Genomic DNA, 8,415 nt, shown 5'->3' with positions numbered 1-8,415 from the left:
TGACAGTGGATTGGCTGGTACCATTTGTAGCCCTCACTCGTGGCACGTCTTAGTGCAAAACGGGGAGCGCTCGTCGTCGTTTTCGGCCAATCCAACTCGAAGATACCGGAGCTCAGTCTGTTTACGAAGTTGCGGCCAACGGGTAAACGGTCGTGTTTGCCCTCGAAGCTCAAACACACACCGTCAAAAGCCCCCCCTCCAAAAAATAAATAAATAAATAAAAAGGGAGGATAAAACACGCACAAAAACAGAGAGAGAGAAAAGAAGTAGAGAATAGCACAAGAAAGAATCCAAACAACGCCCAAAAAGGGAGAAAAGAAAATCAAACGAGCGCATTGGGACCTCGTCACGGGAACATTGAAGTCAGCGTCTAGACTCCAGAAATGAAAGGGACGACGCGAACTAAAAAAAGAAAAGAAATCCGAAACTGAGGTAAACAACAACCGAGGACCCGGAAAGAAGAAAACCCCAAAATTAAAAGATAAAAGTCACGAGAACTAGGCGAACTTTGCTCTGCCCTACCGTCTCGACGGGCGCAAAAGGCCTCAAGAAAACGCATACGCACGTCCGGGACACACCAGAAACGCTGACTGAGGTGTCTGCTTCTTCCTCAAAAGCTGCCGCGAGTTCCCTACTACTTCTCCTTCTCTGTCTCCTTACTTTCCCCTGTCACGTATCTTTCTACTCTCCGAAATCCCTACTTCTGCATAAAGTGTATTTCCCTAGCTCTGTGCAATATTCCTTATTTTCCCTAATCTTTTCCCCTCATTCCTGTAAGGTATTCAACCCAGCTCTTCCTACATCCTGGTCCGGAGCCACGAACCCTGCACACATTTTAGGGTTACCTATTTCTTTCTTTGTCATTTCTGAATGTTTTCCCTTAAATTCCTTTAGCTTTCCTTAGTTTTCCCCATATTCCGACACACAGCAATGCCTCCTCCAATGCGATACCTCTTCCCCATACTTGTTTCTTGCCCTCCCTAACCTTCCGACCTCGTTTCCCTCTAATTACTTGTAGACCCCGTTTCACGTGACAGTAGACAGCAGCGGACGCTACGAGCCATTCCAGCCAATCAAGAGTAGCCTTGGACGTTCTCGCTGCAGCCCCTCCCTAAGATCACGTGACACTCACAGGGCATTGGATCGGCTTCCAATGGCTCGCAGCGTCCCCTGCGGACCATCGTAAGGCGAAACGGAAAATAAAGCTTCCTCTATAGCTTCACCCGGGCCCCAAACACTGTAATCCCGTCTCTAGCATAAAGATCCTTTCGGTTTCCTCGTTCGCCCCTACTTTCCCTAATCTTTCCTCCTCGCCATCCTCCGATTTCGCCCGCCATTCCCGGGAACCCAACGCACACGGTCGACGCGAGGTCGCAACCCGGGGATTTACCCGCTCCCCAAATTCCTAGACCTGTCCCGGTGTCTAAGCCAGGTCGGAGAACGCACGAGAGTGGGGAAAGGGGGAACAGGAAATCCCTACGACCCAATGCAAATTGTATGTCTTTCCCCTTCTTCACCGTTTTTTTTTCCCCGTTGTCGTCTGTTTTCGGGTTCCCCTGCAGCGTCTGGTTTCGATAGTTCCATGGGTCTCATTTCAGCCGCGCTCGATTATTTGTTTGCCCCGCGCGTAGAACGTGCATGTGTGTCTGTACACATTCGCATTTCCGTGTTCCTGTCTATGCGATGTGCCCGGATGGGTTGTGTGAGTGTGAGCGCGAATCTGTGTGCTCGAGCAATGCCACCTCGGAGACAAAGGCCTGTGCGCGACGTCATCGCTAGTGGCTCCCCGACCTGCCCGAACCGGCGAATACGATGAAAAAGACGAGAAACGCCGCAAAAGCTGCAGACGTGACGGTCTTGTTGTCGCCGGGTGTTAGCGTCGCGCTAGGTGTAAGGCGCTGCAGGACCCCGCTGTCGGAGACACTAACGCAGAGATAGGCAACGCTGCCTCGATCTTTACGGCGAAAATATAAACTCAAAAATACGACGACAAAAAAAAAAAATAAAAAAATAAAAAAAAAATAAAAGGAAATGCGAGTGTTTGAGAAATAACGTGCTCCATACTTTGATGCAATTATTTCCCCTGCCTCCATATATATCTCGGCGGTATAATGGCAGTCTCCCGATCGAGACGGCAGACCACGGCCACTCGATCCCCCCTGGGAGTCCTAATCGAGTGGCCGTGGGCAGACTATACCTTTTCAACTTCCCATCACATCTATATCCTCACAAACGAACAAAATCTTTTACTAACACGTTCCCCCACTCCATTTCCCATCGAAAGGGAGAGAAATTATCCCCGTTTCCCTATGGGGAATGGACAACGAACCGTCCCGCCGAGGATCAGCTATTTCCAAAACTTTGCTATCACACATTTCAATAAACCTTTCTGCATGAAGCGTACGGGCACCTTCTCCCCTGGCTTTGCTTACCGATGTCACCGTTCTCGGAGGATACCGTCCCCGCACGACTAACATATATTCAGCACCAATAGCCGTTTTCTTTTTTTTTGGCGACTCTTTTTTGAGTGTCGGTAGTATGGAGAACAAAAAGCAATGAAAATCGATAGAACGGCACAATGGCAACGTGTGCTAACGGGGAGAGGCATGTTTAGCTGCCGTTCATCTTAAATGCGCAGACAACCCCCCAGAAGGCGCTCGTCACACGAAAAATTTTCATTACCTTATCACCTGAAAGCTGTGAACACGGGGGCTGTCGTGCGCTTATGATGACAAAGAAAAAAAGAAAAAAGAAGGAAAGCCGTTTACAACTCCCTGTTACACCGGATTAGAGCGCAGCTCTTGATGAGGAGGAGGGAAGGGTACCGAGGGGAGGGTATATCCTTCCTCCCTCCCCCTTACCTCCTCACTCTGCCTGCTTCTCCTCCCTCCGAGCGGCGTCGCCGTCGGCGTAACTGTGAGGTCACGTGACCCTCGTGACCGCACTGGGTCACGTGAACTCACGGGGGATACGCTGACGGCGACGGCGACGACGCTCAAGCCGGAAACGGGCGCCTAAGAGCTGGGCTCTAAAAAAGAAATAAAAAGAGAGGGATCTTCAGCGCTGTCGAATAAGATTTTGCGGGTCAGATCCTCCAACCACCCGTCCGGCTTCGACGGCGGGCATTTGCAACGGGTCGTATCGCGTACGTTCAAATCTCAGAAAGGTCGACAATTCTCGACGTTGTGCGAGTTTATGTTTGTCGGCGTTTTCTACGTGAGGGCAACTCGTCGGTGATCAGACGGTGGGGGGGGGGGGGGGGGAGGGGGGGGGGGGGGGGGTGGCGGCGGCGGCAGCGCGCTTTTTCTCAATTCTCGTGAGAGCTCGTCGTCCGCGAGGTTCTTTATTTACGTGACCGCGGAGCACGACCGAGGGATTAGGGAAATGGAACGGAACGACATTGCGGAGCAGGGATTTAGAAAAGGAAAGGTGGAAAGGCCGGTATCCTTGCAGGTCGCAGTGAAATACAACGCCGGCCGGGTCAAAGAGACAAGGCAACGGAGACCGCGATACGTCGGCGTATGTGAAAAGGGCAGATTTGGGATTTCGGGGGAGGGCTCCACGTTTCTACCTTCTCGTGTTCTGAGGAATTTGAATTATTTTTCTTCCTGTGTTGCTTTTATTTTTAGAAAGAAAAATAGGGGGGGGGGGGTCTAGTGGGACGGCTTATGACGATGCACCGGGAAGAATTCCCTGAAGTCGCCTTCCAAATTGGAGCCCCTTACTTTAGAGTGGCAACAATTTATGCTGAAATTTCAAGGTATATAGATTGAAACGCCTTTAGAGCGAATATTTGCATTTGCGCTTATTCATTTATGAATACTACTAATCCTCGTAGTAGGAGTTTGGTAGGGTGGTTACAAATGCATGATGCTTCACCGAAGTGAAATATAGAAATTGCTATACATGTTTAACGTAGCCTATACAGAAGAATACTGTTAGACAGAGTTTACATATCAGTACAAAGCAGATAAGAAAATAATTCATTACGTCAGGGGCACGTCTACATCATACATAAGTTGCGGTAGTAAGCTCGCGTGGACAGCATGCATGTTCTGGCGGCTTATTCCACTCTTCGATGGCAAGAAAAAAGAAACAAAGCAATTACTTTTTGGCGTGAAATTGTTTAAACAGTTTCCCACGGTTTAAGCGGGTCGTTCTCCTGTCATTAGCAGTTAGGTATTTATACTTCTTTGTGTTAGTCATATTACTAGCAATTTGGAATAATAATTTTTTGTCTGGAGAGCTTCTCTCTTTTTTATTCGAGTGGTTGGATCCCTATATACCTGCCGCTAAGTGGTGCATGCGACTTCTGCAAGCTTAGCCACTTGAAAGAGAACCCTGTCAACTAAGATCCACCACTGCGGCATGGGCATATCCTGATAAGATTAATTTAAACTTAAATGCAATGCCATCTACTCCGAATCATGGCTCATTGAAAACTGGGAAACTGGAGGCCATGGACCACGAAGGTAAAACATCCCGTTGGGCCTTTCCGTGGATGCTATTACTGCAGGTATAATCCGGTTGGCATTTGTCGGCGTTTAACTTTTTCGGAGGATTTTTCAGTGGCATCACGAAAGCTGATACCACAGTCGACGATGTTCACCGAGAATTTTAATCAAGAACTCAAGAACGCCACCTCGCAGTTGAAATTTTACTGAAACAGTCCACAGCGGGGGCAACGAAACGGGAACACGATGCCTGGCCGGTCGGCGAAGCGCCGGCACACGCAAAATGGCGTTTTATTCTTTTCCTTTCTTTCTGCGAGGTTCTCCAAATTGGATGGACGCTTATTGTTCATATCCCTAAAAGGACGCTAGAGAAAAGACAAGAAAAAAAAAATGGGGAAGGGCGCAATAAAGGGCAGTCGTTTCGGGAACATAATGATAATAATAAATAAAGGAGGCCCTCGATACATCCTCGTTTTTAGGACGTATAAATAATAGCTCTCAACAATGGGCTCCCGTTCCGAGCACACAACCAAAGGCCCAAACCGACGCAGGCGGTGCACAAAGGAAGACAAAGAGACAAAAGAGACCCGCGGACTGTGGCAGGAGCTCAGTGTACCATAACGTTGATTTATACTTTATAGAAACATGTATCGTTCTTTCAGAGGCTTATATCCATCTTCTCTTTCCCGATTCGGGAACGTTGTGCCCGATCTTCGCTCACCTTTAACTGAGAGAGAGAGAGAGAGAGAGGAAGAAGTTCCTTTTTTGTCCCGCCTCCGTCCGTCTATAGCTTCTATGTATTTGGGGGCGTCGATCACTTATTCAAGCCGCGCGCTTCCATACGAATCGTACTGACGGGACAGCACCAGGCTTTCCAGGGAAGAACAAATGGGGACGGGAGTGCGTACTGATTTATGACGCGCAGCATTTACGGCAGCGTGCGCGGGGGAACACAGGCATTCCTGTTCAACAAGGTATAGGGGGAAATAAAAAATAAAATAACGAAATCTAAGAACTAGAAGTAAAGAAATAAACAAATCGACAAAAATGCTGGAAGGTGGAAGGTTTTCCGTTGCGAGAACACGGCGGAAAAAGTGAACTCCGTTCCCGAATCAAAACATCGTAAACAATGCACGACTGAAAAAGGTCTACGACAACACAGGTAGCGTAGCGCTTTAATGATGACCTAGTACTCCTGGTGTATTAAAAATTTCTTATCTGGTCCGACGGGAGTCGGACAATTTGTTTTCTAATTTATTTACCGTTGCTTCTGACGATAAAGTACTACTTAAGCTCATATAATAAACAAACTAAAAGAAAATAATCCAGACCAAGCGCCACAAAGGGTTTAAAGGGGCATGCAACGATGTTCAATTAGAATGTTTTTCACTTCACTCGAGCTTACTGGCACTAGCAGGACTCAAGGACACTCGCACGCAACTCCACTGGCCAAAAAATCCTTTGGTGCGGTGCAATTGCAAGGACAAAAGGGTGCGTTTCCATTCAATCTCTCCTTCGTTAAGCTTAATGACGTATACCTTGGCGGTCGCACTACCGCCCAGTGACGATATTTGAATGCGGCTCACAGATTGGATCCGAGCATGGCGCGGGCACTCCATTTGGGCTCGTGATAATCAACAGCTCGAGAGGCATTCGGGTAGTGGCCCGTGTCCAATCGCTGCAATGACGACAATAGCCGAACCGTAACAATGTCTGGAACTTAGCGCGTGTCCCGTTCCTCGCCAACCCCAGCGCGTGGCTATGGTCAACACTGGTGGCAAATAGCCGGCTCCAGATCACGTGGCTCGTTTTTCTGGCTGCGAGTTGAAGGGGTGAACGCTGCTCGTTTTTCTTTAATTATTTCTGCGACTTCGATTGCGTGTGGTGAAAAACGAACGGGTGTTTCACAGGTCATTAACGTCAGGAATCCGTTCTAAGCGGTATTTACGCAAAGTACAAAATCGCTACATCACCCCTTTAAACGTCATGATTCATACGCACCAGCCACGGTGTAAGTTATCTTACACCGTGGCACCAGCTCGCCTGTACGTTGACCATTTTGTTTTGCAGTGGAGCTCTTAAAAGCTAGTTTCCCCAGTATCGTATCCGCCAGCAAACAAATGATGACACCAAACTCTGGACAGCTACTGCCATCTATGAAAGATGGCGGCCACCAAACAACCGGATTGCCGGGAGTCTGGTTGGCGCCGTCGCTCATAGATGGCGGCCACCTTTCCAGCCTTTCCACTCTGGCTTGCCGACTTGCGGCCGGCCATTACTTCATTCCCACCGTAGTGGGAATGAAGTAATGGTCGGCCGCCGTTACTTCATTCAGAAAAAACCTTTCACGGTCTCTTTAAAAAACTCAGCTTAGAACATGCACTTACGACGCGCGCTTGCGTCCATTCTTATACCCCAACACTGCCCAAAGCTCCTCATAAAGCGTATATATATCCACGGCCCCTCGATCGCCGAGAGGAAGGGATCGAGCGGCCGTGGTATAACACACCCGCGCTCACCGATTCCCATCGCAAACAAACAAACGTTTTCAAACAAACGAGTTAGAAGAGACGCGGACTCGAGTCCGACGAGGAGAACACGTAATAACGATCCGGCGCACTCGAGAGCCTTCTTAATCATCGTGACGAACGTCCGACGCGCTGGCCCCCTACTCGTATCCGTGATGAATGATTTTTGACAGAGTGCGTCGAGACGTTAACGGCCTGCGCGCTTTGCGGCCTCCTCCGAGACGTCGGAGCCCCATTTATTTGAGGACGTCCTCCTACCCACCCCCGCGAAATGATAGCGGACCTTATAGCGCAGGGAATACGACGCTGAGCGATGGCTACCACGATGTAAGTCAAAAGTTGGATTCGGACGGGGGTTCATCGAAGGAGGTACATAGAATCACTTTTGCGGAGAACCCGGCCATATAGACTACGAGAAAGGGACCGACCATGTTGTTAGGAAGAGGACTATAATTTGATTCCGTTTTTGGGAGCATGGCCCTCGCGAAATTCCAAAACATCTATATATATATAAAAATACAGCTCGGAAGTTACGACAATGTCAAAAGACGACAGCAACAACGACGACTGAAATAAAGTGGCACACTCACGACGAGATCAGGAAACCGGAGGAAACATATGAAAGGCTCCGCTTTCGCAACTTTTAGTTTCGTATTTTGTAGGTTTCGTTTCGTTCTCCTAAATGTCGCTCAACTCCCCTAAGTGGTTTGCCGTGTCTTTTGTCACAAAGAAAGAAAAAGCGTTCAAATAAAATGCCTACGATCTTTCAAACGAAGCCATTCTGAATACGATGGGAAAGAATATCATGCCTTGGAAACATGACAAGGGCGAAAACCATCCGGAGAGGGTTAAAGGGGTGGTGCAACGATCTTTGTACTTTGCGTAAATACCACTTAGAATGAATCCCCAAAACCCGTTAATTTGATCTCTTGTAAAATGCTAATAAAAAAAAAACAAAAAAAAAACAGCAGCGTTTTTTTTTTTTTTTTTTTTTTTTAATTTGCAGCCAGAACAAGCGGTTGATTATATGCCCCCAATGTTTATCATATCCACGCGCTTGGGATGGCGAAGCACAGGAAAAGCGCTGAGTTTCACACATTGTTAAATCAGAGTCACACTCGTTATACATCATACAGGAGACAGTCTGCACCCAGATTCGAACGCGAGTCACCGCGAGATGCGGGCTTCGAATGCCACATGACAATGAGTTCGGAGAGGAAGCTAGGCACGCGGCATTCGAACCACGGATATCGCGATGACTCGTGTTCGCAGACTGTCTTCTTTCGTATGGTGTATGAGCAGAGTGAGCTTTGGGGTTAGGCTATTGTCGTCATTTGTGGGGCACGAGCCACTACCCGAATGTTTGTCCAGCCATTGATTATCGCGAGCCCAAATAGAGTACTTTCGCAACGCTCGGGTACAATCTATGAGCC

This window comes from Ixodes scapularis, unplaced genomic scaffold (assembly GCF_016920785.2).
Source record: "Ixodes scapularis isolate PalLabHiFi unplaced genomic scaffold, ASM1692078v2 PGA_scaffold12__126_contigs__length_90152505, whole genome shotgun sequence".
NCBI lineage: Eukaryota > Metazoa > Arthropoda > Arachnida > Ixodida > Ixodidae > Ixodes > Ixodes scapularis.
Note: the sequence above shows the minus strand (reverse complement) of the source record.